Below are 13,640 nucleotides of genomic sequence, written 5' to 3' on the forward strand. Positions count from 1 at the left end.
CCCTATCAGTTTTTATGATTTTTGTGGACTGCTACTTCCTTCTACAACAGGGGGATCATCCTCCCGTGGGCCTGGTGTAGCCTGGCCCTATTGTAGGAATATTTCCATATTTTGAGGATTCTGCACTTGTTTCCAGTTCTGGCACCAGTGCACCTACCAGGATTGGGCAGTTTGTATCCTGGGTCTTGTACACCCAGCTTTCTTTTTTTAGCTTTTGACCTACTTCTGTTCATGATATATGCTGTATAAAATACAGTCTATATATCAGTGACGTCTTGGTGAGATTTTGTGAAAAACTGGGTCAGCCTCATGAAGGTCCTCACCAAGGCTTGAGGATTAATTCAATTTCAGCAATACTACACTCCTATGCTTGCTGACTTATCTCTCCATTCAGACCCCTGTCTTGATCCACCTGTGCGGTGAGGCTGTGCTTGTGTCCAATAAGGATGTATAGGAGAGAACCACAGGTAGTTATTTCAGAAGGGCCTAGAGGGATTCCCAAAATTCTTGTATGGGAAGAAGTGCCTAGTACCCTTATTTAATCTAGGCAAGGAGGTAAACCAGCTGGGCTGGTAAAAGCTGATCTTCCTCTGAAGTAAAATGGGGAAAAAATGGAGATGTGGCTCCTGTGCCCAAGGATCCTCACAAAGATTGACAGCCTCCAGCCTCTGAGAAACCTGACAGGTTTTATAAGGTTCTAGAGGCCCAAACATTTTTACATAAAACCCACTCCTCTGACAATGCAGTCATTGATTATGGCTACAGACAAACTCTCTAAACTTTTTTCCTCCTCCAAGCTTTTGCGTTCAGGTAAGGATAGTTAGTGCTAAGGAGAGATATGGAAAAAAGGTGTACACCTCTGCTACTTAGCTTTCAGGGTCATTAATAACCAAACACATGACTACATACATCATGGCCCTTCATTCCCAACTGAGGATCATTCTAGCTGACATGCCTGAATCTGAGGCCAAATGTACAGCCATTTCTATCCTAGGTTCTGTCTCTCATGTAGCTTGTAACTCTTTTAGGTGTACTTACAAAGCTACTGATGCCTCTTCAAAGGCAGCTGGATCAGGTTCTGTAATGAACTGATGATCTTGGCAGTGCTGACAGGACTTTCCTGATGATATTAAAGCCAGGTTACTGGATTCTGTCTTAGATACTTAGAATCTTTCCAGCTCTGCAACTGCTGAGCTTTTCAAAACCCTTCAGGATAATGACAAAACCATGCAAGCTCTGAAACAAATCTGTCTTTTCCCTGTCTCTAAATTTCAGAGGAATTACTATTCTAAGCCTTCGTTTTTTCTCGGGCAAGCAAGGCAGCCTTCTACAGGAAAATGGCTTCTAAGAGAACCTTTCCTGACAGGTCCACCCAGGGGGCTAAAACTCAGAAACCTTCTTTCAGTGATCCACCAGGTTCTGTCTAATGCTCATCCCCCCCCACCTCGGCCAGATTCTTCTGTTTCTCAGGTTACTCTGTCCTTTCCAGTCTAGCAGCAAATCACTTCAAACTCTTGGGATCTAACCATTATCTAGAAAGGTTATTTTTTGGTTTGGAAATCTTTCTCCTTTATCAACCCCCGCCTTGCCAACATCCTCATTTTCCTTTTGTCATCCAGGAGCAGTTAGATCAAGGAACCATTCAGACTGTCTGTCCTTCTTAGCAGGAAACAGGTTATTCCAGAATGTTTCTGGTTCCAACCAAGAAGGGCTCTTGGTGACCCATTCTGGATCTCTCCTTCCTAAACACCTTTCTGAAGGTTCCTTCCTTCAGGATATTGCCCCTTCAAACTTTGTTTTATTTTCTACTTCCTCAGGCCTATCTGATATCCTTGGATCTGAAGGATGCTTGCCTTCATATCCCTATTCACCCCATGGCTAAATGGCAGAGATTTTCTGTTTGGTGTCTCAAACTTGACCTAAACCCTTTTTTCCTGTGGGTATTCCTATGGTTCTTTCTTACTTGTGTGAGTTTCTCAATCCTGGCTTGGCATATTTGTCTGTTAAAGCTCATTCGTCAGCCATTTCTGTGTGTATGCATCTCAGTCTACCTTTGATTCTGATTTCAAGGTTGATTTCTGAAAGGCGTCCTCCACATCAGACCATCAAGAAAAGTTATTCCTCCATTTTGGGACCTTAATTTTGTTCTTGAGAAACTGACCCAGTCTCCCTTTGTGCCTGCTGCTTCCTGTTCCTTGCAGCACTGTACTTGGAAGATTCTTTTACTAGTACCTCTTACCTTGGCCAAGAGTGTGTCTGAACTTCAAGCTATCATGGCATTTCTTCCTCTTTTTTTTTTTTTCTCACAAAGACAAGGTGTCTTTTCATACCAGCCCTTCCTTTATGCCTAAAGTAGTTAATGATTTGTCCATAAATCAGCCCATTCATCTTCCTTCTTTTTCCTTCTCCTCAGAACCCCAGAGAAAGGGTTCTTTACTGCCTGGACCTACATAGACAGCTCAGATATTATCTGGGTAAGACTATGGATATCAGGAATTCTGAGCAGCTTTTTATTTCCTTCCGGACCAGGAAACTGTGTCTAAGCAAACCATCTCCTCCTGGATTTCTAAGTCTATCTGTTTTTGCTCTTCTTTTCATGGAAATCAGCTTTCTTCTTCTGTTTATGCACATTCCACCAGGACAGTTGCATCATCTGGTTCTTTTTTTAAGGGTCTGGATACTGGATCAATTTTGGAAGTTGATACTTGGTCTTCTGTTCACACTTTACTAAACATTACAATTTTGGATGCCATTTCTAAAACCAGGGCAAGTTTTACCAGAGCCATATTCATTTCTTTTGGAACATTCCTCCATGTCTTCCTCCTCCCTTCCTTTCTAATAGTTTTTAAACTCTCCTTTCTGTTAAGAATACTACACCAGTGATAAAGAAAGATCTAGTACAGTTGTGAAGATCTAACAGTAGGTGTCCTCCTTCTCACTGTTGCAATATTCTGTTCCCCTCATTATCTTCAGTTACTCTTTCTGGTCGATGGGTATTATTTTCTCTCCTCCTTGGATGTGGATGTTGCTTCCTCTAGCATTTCTCCTATTCTGTTGCAACTCGGTTCTTAGGAGTAGAGACACAAATGTTATGTGTACCTCACCCACTGGACATAGGGCATACACCTAACATATTGTGCTTGGAATGTATAAAGGGTTTGGTATACTGGACAGATGTTTGGCTATCTTTGGCAAAATATCACTTCTGTACAGTGAGAAGTAGGACATTTACTGGTATGGTAAGCTTGGGTTTGTGGACATAAAAAATAGTTGGGGAGAGCAGATAGCTTTACCAAACTTCATAAGATTTTTTTGTTATCCAGGAATTCTATCCAGTAACATTTACAAAAATAGTTTTGTAAACTAATACAGATGTCTGATTAAATATGGGTTTAAATAAACCACTATAAGATAAAAGGTTAAATGGTTATTTTCTGTTTACTGTATAAAAGTCCTTTTGGGTGTATAACGAACAAATGTCTGCATCTAAAGAGATTATCCCTTATTATTTTTATAATTAATTGTAATCACTTGCAAATTTTGATTAGCTATATGCATTGAATGACTGGGGATGAATTCAAACTGAAAAGAGAAAATTGTATCTAGAACTTTTTGGAAGATTATCTTATTAATAAACATTGTAGTGATTTTAAAATCTGTGTTTAACAGGGGTGTTGGCCTGTAATTTGAAACATCCTGTCCATCTTTGTCATGTTTCTTAATGAGCATTACTTTAGTTAGAGAGAGAAATGCAAGTCAACTAAATTAGAAGAATGCTTTAATAATCTATTCAATTTAACCCTAAATGTAAGCAAATCATGAGCAATTTGTTTGTATAATCCTATGACTAAGGGATCAGGTCTAGAAGCTTTATTATCTTGAAAATAAAATATGTATTTTATATATTCTTCTCTTATTGTGTGCTTTCTTAATGTTCAGAAAGTTTTATTTCATAGGAATGAACATAATTATCACTATGTTCTTGAGTTCTATCCTGTATGGTATTGCATATTTCATTATAAAATACAACAAACAATACTCTTCCCCAAGTCATTTATATTCTTGTTATCTGCACTTAAGGCTTGAATAAAATTTAATTTTAGTTCCACAAAGACTTTTCCCTTAATATGATCCATGTAATTCTGCTTTTTATTAAGCTTGTACTTCTGTTTTAATTTATCTTTCTTTATTAATATTTACCTGCATCACCATCCTCAGTTTTTAAAAGCAGCAGCAAAAGGTTGCAACTCTTGAAGTATGTGTGCTCATATTAATTTTGATTCACCTCATGTAATTGTTTTAATACTTGGAATTGTTCTGTCAAATCACCCAACTCCTCCTTTGTAGACCATCTGCCTGTGAAATGGAAAGGTATGCCAGCAATAAATGCTTTAATGATACAAAGTTATATGTAAACGGAAGTCCTGTGTTATTCTTATTTGACCTATATTCATTTATAGTTGAAATAATTAGCATCTCAAATGTTTATAGACGACTTTGTTAATAAAGAGCCCTCCTTTTCCCTGTCAGGGCTTTAAGTTAATGTAAATTGCAACTAAAGCAGGATCTGATAACTTGTATGGCTGTATTATGTCAGGAACATATAAGCACAGAATCAGAAATAAAGTAATCTTAGTATGATTTTTATGCTTAAAATCCAAATTTTTAAAGCATTTTACAGAAAGATAGTTGTAGTTTCAGAAATCTGTTAAAGGAATTATGTTGTGAAAATTATTTCTGTTTGATTAAAACCATCAGTATTGAAATCAACTAATATACTATACTTGCTGTCAAGTTGCATTAAAACCATAAGCCATTATATGTACAAATGTGGAATAATCACGAAAAGGTGCATACACATAACCAAGTGTAAATACAACATTCCTTACTTGTACATTTGCTATCAAGATTCTTGAGTTCACATCTTGAAAAGTATTCAAAACCTTACATTCATTAGTATGGATAATAATGGTGCTCCTTTAAACTCATCTTTAAAATTAGAAATACATATTGGGCACTAAAACATACTTCTCTGTATGCAAGTTTATTTCTTGAAGGCAAGTTATATCTGCAGATATATGTTTTAAATGTTATACCTCCATAATGTCGACAACCACAATGGTGAACCCACTACTGCGAACTCTGAACTGCCCCTTCACAAAACCTCGAACGACAATATTCCGAACTGCAAAATCTTGCCCCCTTTTTGACCCATGTTAGCACTTGTTTGTAGGTGTAGTGCAGTCGGAAATTTCGACTTTTTGATGTTTTGTTGGCTTTGAGGTTTCGGTGGTATATGTTTTGCGGAAATGGTTTGGTGTTGTACACGTTCACCATTATGGCTGTCTACATTATGAAGGTAAACCATTTTAAACATGTAAATGCTTCTTATTTTAGTATAATTTATAGCATTAATATTAAATTATAAATGTTATTTTATTGTGAGTGCAAGTATACAGTAGTCTGCCACTCAACACAGATGACACTAAGTAATTACTCTACATACTTTAGAATGTTTAGCATCTTGCAACTTCAAATTTTCTGTACTCGACAAAAATACCAAAAGATCCACAGGGGGATGAATGCAAAACCAAGATAGACTTTAGACAACTAATTTGGCAACTTAGGATCAATGCTGCCCCTCCCCCCCATTAAATGATCACATATCTATGAATCCATCCATCCTCAACCCCTTTTTCCTATTTTGCACATAGGGTTGGGGTGTCACTTCCGCAGTGACAATCATCTTGAGCCAAGCCGTGTGGCTAACCCTTCCGGTGGTAGTTCATTCGCACCACTTACTGTGCACACACACTCACCTATGGCCAATTTAGAGTGCCAAATCCACTACTGCATGTCTTTGGACTGTGGGAGGAAACCAGAGCACCCAGAGAAAACACATGTGACTTCAGGGAGGACATGCAGACTCCACCCAGAAGGAACCCCAGTGGAGATTATTTTAAAACCATTTACAGCAAAACTTTAAAGCAGAATGTTCTAAGTATGTAGTATTTTATCATAGCTGAGTGCTGTTGTAGTATATTGCATTTTTACTTTTATCTTGCATAATTTACTGATTTGATCCTGTATTTGTTACTTCATATTTAAATTTACTGTTCATATTTATGACTAAAATGTTAGTTGAGCCATGTGATTTATTTTTGTCACTTGACATATGATTTTTTAAGCATTTAAATAGTGATGGGGCGGGACTGGCGAGGGCAAGTTTTTTAGTTCTGAAGAAATCCCTAATGTCTACTATATATATGGCCAAACATGTTCAACTAATAAATCCCTTTTTGGATATATTCTTTATCAGTGTAATTACATAGTGTCATTTTTTTATGGAGTGGCTGGTTTGCAGTGTTTTGCACTGCAGTCCTTATGCTGTGTGGATTTCATTCTAAGTGTATCTAATACAAAAAGTACATATTGGAGGCCCCCTGCTTCTCCCCATAATAGTAATAGAAAATAATGAATCTACATAGATTCATAACATTTGCCATTGTGGGATTCTCTTTCAACAGCAGGAAGTAAGGCAAACTTTCTGTAGCAGATTGTCCATGCTGTGCTTCATCGGGTATAGAAAATTTCAAATTGATGTCTTTATAATTAACTTGGAGTGTTGTTGGCAAATGAATCTAGAAGCATGTCCTTTTTGCCATAATTATTACTGAGTTTCCTAAGGGGCCTCATTTTCTGTGTTGTCTCAGCTGGTAAAACCTGAAAAAATTTAAAGGCACTTGATTATATATATAAAGTTCCTTTGTTGAGTGGCAGAGTAAACTGGGTTTTGTTGGAAGTAGAGTAGAATCTGGCAATAACAGCATAATTGTATTCTATTTTTGGGACACCGACTGTATGAACAATGTTGATTTAAAGAGCAGACAAAGATTTTATATTAATCTTCTTCCCTAATTGCATAAAAATGGAATGCAAAGTGTTTAAAGTTGTTGGAAGTGTCTAAATGCTCAGGTCCACCACAATGTGCAGGTTAAGCCTGCAGGCCCTAAATTCTAAGTTCAGGGCTTTCTCTTGCAAAGTGTAAACCATGTTCATCAAGTTAATATTTTCTGAAGTAAGATTTAATGCATGGTATAAATTCTGATTCCAGTTTCTGATGATACTTTGCAAGGGATCATGGGAATTGTAGGAAGTACAAGGCAACTGAGTCTTGCAACCATGTACGCCTTGCTATTGCCCATCCTTAGACTGTACCTCCTTTTTCAAAGAAGGCTAGGTCATTCAAGCAAGGGGTAAATTTGTGAATATTCATCCAGTTCCCATTTGAAAGAAGGCAATGCATCATGCTCCTTGATGTGCTGTGGGAGTCTGTTTCAGAGGTGGGGAAGGTGCTACATAATTAACCTATCTTGCCACCATGTTTTATATGCTGATGAAAATTTAGATTCCTGGTTATTGTTTTTGTGGGATTATTTGATTTATGGAGTTGCAAGAGATCTAGGACCACCAGGTCCCTAAAGGCATGGAAGAAAAGGTATAGCTCTCCCCACATATGTCTATACAGTATTGAATAAAGAGATAATGCTGCCAAACTTTTTTGGTAGTTTGGGTTTTTAAGCCAGTGATCCTCTTAGTTAGGAACCTCTGGGGTCTTTCTGGTTGTTTGATATGTCTAGTGAGGTACATCCCAAAGCTGGCATTGAACTCAGTATTTGGCCTAATCAATGTTGAATATAAGGAGACAATGACAACTTTAGAACTGGATTGTATTTCTTTGGCATTTAGCTGTAGTAAGTAGAAGGACTTCGACTACTGTTGTTAGATAATGATCTGAGGATAGGGAGTTATCGATCCAATTTCCAAGGTCTTTAACAATATTCTCATTTTGTAGTGGGATATGTATAAGAACCACTAGATTAAATGACCTAAATTTTGCTTGCAACATAAAATAGAACATGTTCGAGAGACAGATATGTTTCTCAGGGGATTACCATTTTCTGGAACAGGTTCCCCATCCATGTGAAGTAGAGTTCCTCCCTATCCCTTTTTATGGGTAAATTGGACCAGTGTATAGGTAATGAGAAATTCACCCCTGGTCTGGCTCCTATGTCTCTTATGGAGAGAGGCAGTCAGTAAATCACCACCTGTATAAGTCAAATTTGTGAGTCATATTTGGGTTGCATGGCTAGGCTTATAAGGGCCCTAGTGATAGTTAGCCTAGTATATACCTATGAACCTACAGTATATGAACATTAAACTTGCTTTTGTTCAGTCTTTTTTGTCTTGTTATACAGTAAAATATGTATTTCTTACAACTAAAAAAGTACTTATTTACTTTAATATCTTTAACACATGCAACAGTCACTGAAAAGACTCCCTCCACATTTAAAATACCACTGACTACACACTACATAGAACTCTTTTACTGTATATAATGTGCACTTTATATCATGAAATGTGTTATACAAAAAATGAGAACAAAGTTTGTTTTACTTAGTTTTCCCCCTTTGTGTCCTCCTAAACATTAATTATATAAAATGGATTATATACTTTACAGTCCACCCACAAGTTTAACAAAGTCAACAAAAGTGCAGTGTTTGTAGCCACTTTTTTCTTGCAAAACCATATTTTACAACTGTGACAAGATGCTTTATAGTCTTCAATTTATTCAGTAATTTGAGTTGCTGGTCGTATTCCTGTTCATCTCCATCTCCCAACACCAGACTCTGGTTCAAGTCCAAACTACTGCTGATTCTTGTAGTCAACTCCTGTGCTTTTTTTCTGTCTTTCACCCATTCCTTTTGGAACAAAGGAAAAGGTTTCACTGGCAAAGTCTCTCTATAAACTTTACAGTCAGAAGAACGAGAAATAGAGCCCCCTTCTGCTTGCTGACTGATGTTTTTGTTGGATAAACATTTTTATTTCCTCCTTAGCCTGTTCTTCATTAAAAATTAACTTTAATCTTCCAGGAAGAAACACTTTGAAGACAGCTGGGTACAGTAGCTTGAATCTCACACCTGCCTCTAATATTCTAGGATTGCTGGAATACATTTTCTTCTCTTCTGTGTGGTGTACAGCGAATAATCATTTTCTAAAAATACTCTGCTGTCTCCAGTTGTTAATACTTTACCCCTCTGCCACCATTTTGTCAGGATCAACTCATTCTGCTTGTATGATTGCATCTTTACCAATATAGGTCTTGGCTGCTTTCTCATGGCTAGGTTTGGTGCATACACTCAATGTGCAGTTTCAGTTAATAAATTCTGCAGTGGAACACCAGTCCAGTTGCTTATTTGTGCTTTCATAAAATTAATTCAGTCTTTACTTCCAGTTTCTCTGGTACAGCATAAAATGTCAGGGTTTCTTTGTGTGCTTTTCTAACTCTATTTTTAAACAGTTCTTGAAACCTCATATTCAGACAGCTTTTTCTTCATGTCACCCTCTGATTTTTGCACTTTTATCAGTTCATCTGAATGGCTAATTAAATTGCTATATTCCTTCAGTGTTTCATTTTTATTTAATCATGCCTGAGTACATTTAATTCATTTTCCTGTAAATTACTAGAAGCCATCTCTTGAACGAAAGCTGAAGTTTGAACTACTTTTTGCTGAACAGCTACACAATCCTTCCAAGACAGTGTTTTCTTTTCACCTTTACTGGTTGATTTTCTTTCAGGTTTTCCAAATTTCTTCTTTGCTGACATCCAGGCAATGTATTACTAGCCAGTAACTGAATCTTACCCAAAAAAATTTCAGCGGCACTCCTTTCACACTGGGAGCTGCATTCAGCACTAGGCAACCTAGGCAGTTTCCTAGGGCCTGGTGGCTGGGAGGGCCACTGGCCAGCTGAATGGGGGCCCCACTGGCCAGGGAATTTCCACATACATTTGAATTAATAATAAAAATGTTCTTCGGTGTCTTCTCCTTTAAAAAGACACTGGCACTTTGCTTCCGTTGTGCGTGCTTCTTTAATGTGAAGCATGCCAAATGCAGACCTAATGCAAACATATTTATTTACATTTGTTGACTGTGAGAGTCCTACTGGATGCAGGTCCGTTTTCAGCGGAGGCCTGGGGAGAAAAGCTCCTCATTCAAATGTTACAGACAATTGTACACTTTGAGAAATATATCATCTTGCTCATAATACATCATCACTGGCAGCCATTCTGTTCTTTAACTTTAAGTTTAAAGCTGCATGTGCAGTATTTAACTTGCAGCCAGTCCAGTTTAAAGAGGTGTGTGTGTGTGTGTGTGTGTGTGTGTGTGTGTGTGTGTGTGTGTGTGTGTGTGTGTGTGTGTGTGTGTGTGTGTGTGTGTGTGTGTGTGTGTGTGTGTGTGTGTGATGCCCTAGTTAAGGATTGCAGGCTAGCCATCTACACAAACTACCAGACTGCTTGAGGATTTTGAGGTTTCAGTGGAGACGATCATGAATTCTCTACACCAACTGCCAGACTAAGTTTCAGTGCATTTTCAGGGAACTGTGAGTTTCAAGGGAACAGAAGTTTACTGCTGATCATGCAGTTTACTGCTGATCATGCAATGTTTGTTTTCAGTGTGCAACTATTTTGTTTAGCAAATGGCAGTCAGTGTTCATGCTTTAGAATTTGAAATCGGTGTTAGTAGTACAGCAGTTAGCATACTTGCCTTTGGTGCAAAAGGCTGTTGGTTCAGTACTTAATACCAGATAGGTAGATTGCTGATACTATGGGGCTCTTTAATGGGGGGTGCTGCACTCCTGTGTGTGTATCCTCCTTTGTATGAGATTACTAGTAGCTATGAACTTGTTGCTGTCTTGTCAGCCACTCCCTATTGCAATATTACCAGGTTACCAACTTTTTTTTAATGTAACTTAGGCAATTAATTCTTCAAGGGCAGCAGGCACTGAATTTGTTGGTGAAACACTGAAATGTATAGTTGGACTGTATTGTTTGCTTAGCAAATGGCTATCAGTGTTTGTACTATAACATTTGAAATAAAAGTTTTAAATTAAATACAAATATCTGAAATTATTGTAGAAGTAAGAAAGAAAATAGTATGTAAACTGACAGGTTTGAACAGTGTTTATGGTAACTGCGGAGAAATGGCCAAGTAATGGGACACTGGAATGGCTGCAAGGAAAGGGGGAACTGCTGCAAAGGGGGGGGGGCGATCCATTACCCTGCATAATGGTTAAGGTGTTTACCATGATCCAGCTCTAACTGAGAAAGCTAAAGTTCAGTGTGCAGCCATCTTGGAAGTCTGACTATATCCCACTTTGACATATTCTTTGTATGGTTGATAAGCTGCATTTCGTTAAACAATATCCTACTTTTTTCCTACACCTTGCAATAATTGCTTTATATTTCTTCCATTCATTCTTAAATTCTGACAGATATTGATTCCACAAACCTATGTGAGGAAGAAACACTATATTTCTGAAACACATCTTTAAATCATAACAAATTAAGTTCAACTATATCAACATTATACATATCAGTAGGATTGCCCCTTATCAGAATGTTACATTAATATATAATAAAACAATAAAAATTGCCAGTAATCAAATATAAACACATAAATCATTGTATAAGTGCTTTGTTTGTACTTCCTGAATCAAATACACATGTTCCCTCAATTAAAATCCAGTAAATCTAAAGTAGCCCCTGTATACCAGAGAGAAACACACAAACCCTGTACCTATCACTGGAACATAGCTGGTTACATCTACCATTCCAACAGGCTTAAAAAGGAATTAAACTGCTTCCCCACTGATGGAATCCTAAAGGCTGTTGGTCTCCCTTGCATATCAGTATATTCATTACCATATTCCAGTCATCACCCATCCACTATGCCAGTCCTTCCTGAGATTCTTATTTAAACTAGCCCAAGGGGAACCTGGTAGATTAAAGCTGCTGCTACAGTTATTTGCCATCCTAAAACAGATGTGCAGTCCAAATAACTATGAAATTAAACCCCAAAATGAGATATGCCACAATGAAGTAAGGAGAAGAGGTTGAGAGAGCAGTATAGGGACAGGGAGGGAAAGTAAGAGGGAGCCAGTAGAGGTGAGGTTGAGGGGTAGTAGTTAGTGTAGTAGTAATGTTTCTTTTAGTAGACTAGCCTATTGCTGTTTATATATCAGCCTCTTTTTTTGTCGCGGTACATTATTTTCCACTTCTTTTTTTTCCAAAAACCTTTATTAAATTATCACTTTTGACGTAGGCAAATTTACATTCATATAAAAGTAATCAAACTGTATTGCACTGAATCTAAACTTCTACAATGTGATAATGCCTCTAAATTTGACAGGTCTCTGTTTCAGCGTAATCGACCCCATGTCTTGTATCAGTCCAATTTTAGATCTTTGCTTGTCTGCAGAGGCAGGCATTTTCTTTCAAGCCCTTCTGTTTTTGCCACCATGCAGGCATTGCAGAGAACTAACACTTTAACTACTGTGACATTACAATGGATCTGATTTACTGCTATTCTCTGTGGCAAATTCTCAAATCAGTTCTGTAGTCCCTATCCAGTGAGCCTAGACTTTTAAGACCACCATCAATTGCCTCTGTTGTCCCTTGCATGGATCAAGAATTGAGAGGTGAATTCATAGAGCCATCATACTATTGAATTTTTTTGTCATACCTAGAATTAAACATTTTCCTGACACACATTCTGCATTATGTCAACATGAGAAGCAGTGAGTGTCTCGTTATGGATATCTACTGGTGCCTTCCCTCATAATTGCTGTCTGGGGTGGCACCCCCTCATCTCCATGGGGCAGTATCACCAACTCTTCCACAAGAAAAGAGTGATGTCCTTTGGATGCATGATTTCCTGAAACCCTCAGACCCTAAAACCAAACCATATCCTAAAACCACATATAACATCACATTATTAAATGCTGAAGGAAATGTTTTGATCAAGGCTAAAAAAGCCCTCTCATATACCAGACTGAGTACCTGCATCAGTCACACAATCTATGCTGACCCTCGGGGAGAGACCCATAGCTCTGCTTCCTGAGTTCTCCGGAGACATTACAATTTAAAAACCTCATCTCCACACACCGCTTGTAAAGGCAGAGACAACATTCTTGATGACTCTCCCATGGACTCCATTTTAATAGCCTCAGACTTGATGGGCTCAGAGGCAATCAAACAAACTGAAGAGAGTGAATTCTGAGCTGCATAAAAATTTCAAAAGTAATAAATGTGCCAGCCAGCAATTAATATAGAGAACAAAGTTATACCAAGTGTTTTGGTATTTGAGCACCGACTTCTTGCATAGTATTTTCTTTCATAGGAGAATCCAGAAATAGGATAGCTTTTTGTTTGTTATGTTAAGGCTGTTTTTCCAAACCTAAGAGAATGTTGTTGTGTTAGCTGTACAGAATCCCTTACTAAATGCAGATGCTGAATAATTTTAGTTATAAAAGTAATATGCTGAACATTTGATGAAAATATTGAAAACCAGTAAGGTTTTGACTCAGTAGATGCAGTCTCATGACTGTGAGTAATTTTTAGTGTTTTGACTTCATATTTAACAGAATACCCATTTTTGGGAGCATCTTGCATATATGGTATTTGACTTATTAGTTTAAGTCCAAAATATTTTTCCATAATTGTGTAAACAGTTACAATTGTTTTTGTGCAACAAAATAATGAGAAGTTGGAAATACATTGTCTGACAGGTTAATATTTA

General features: G+C 37.6%; 1 protein-coding gene across 2 annotated transcripts in view; it reads left to right on the forward strand.

The window, feature by feature from the left end:
- The window catches only part of TTLL1 (tubulin tyrosine ligase like 1), a 932,005-nt gene that overhangs the window by 755,271 nt on the left and 163,094 nt on the right, over window positions 1-13,640 (forward strand). The gene's annotated exons all lie outside the window — the stretch shown is intronic.

The sequence above is a fragment of the Protopterus annectens genome, chromosome 11.part0, assembly GCF_019279795.1.
Source record: "Protopterus annectens isolate FY-2018-M chromosome 11.part0, PAN1.0, whole genome shotgun sequence".
Taxonomy (NCBI): domain Eukaryota; kingdom Metazoa; phylum Chordata; order Ceratodontiformes; family Protopteridae; genus Protopterus; species Protopterus annectens.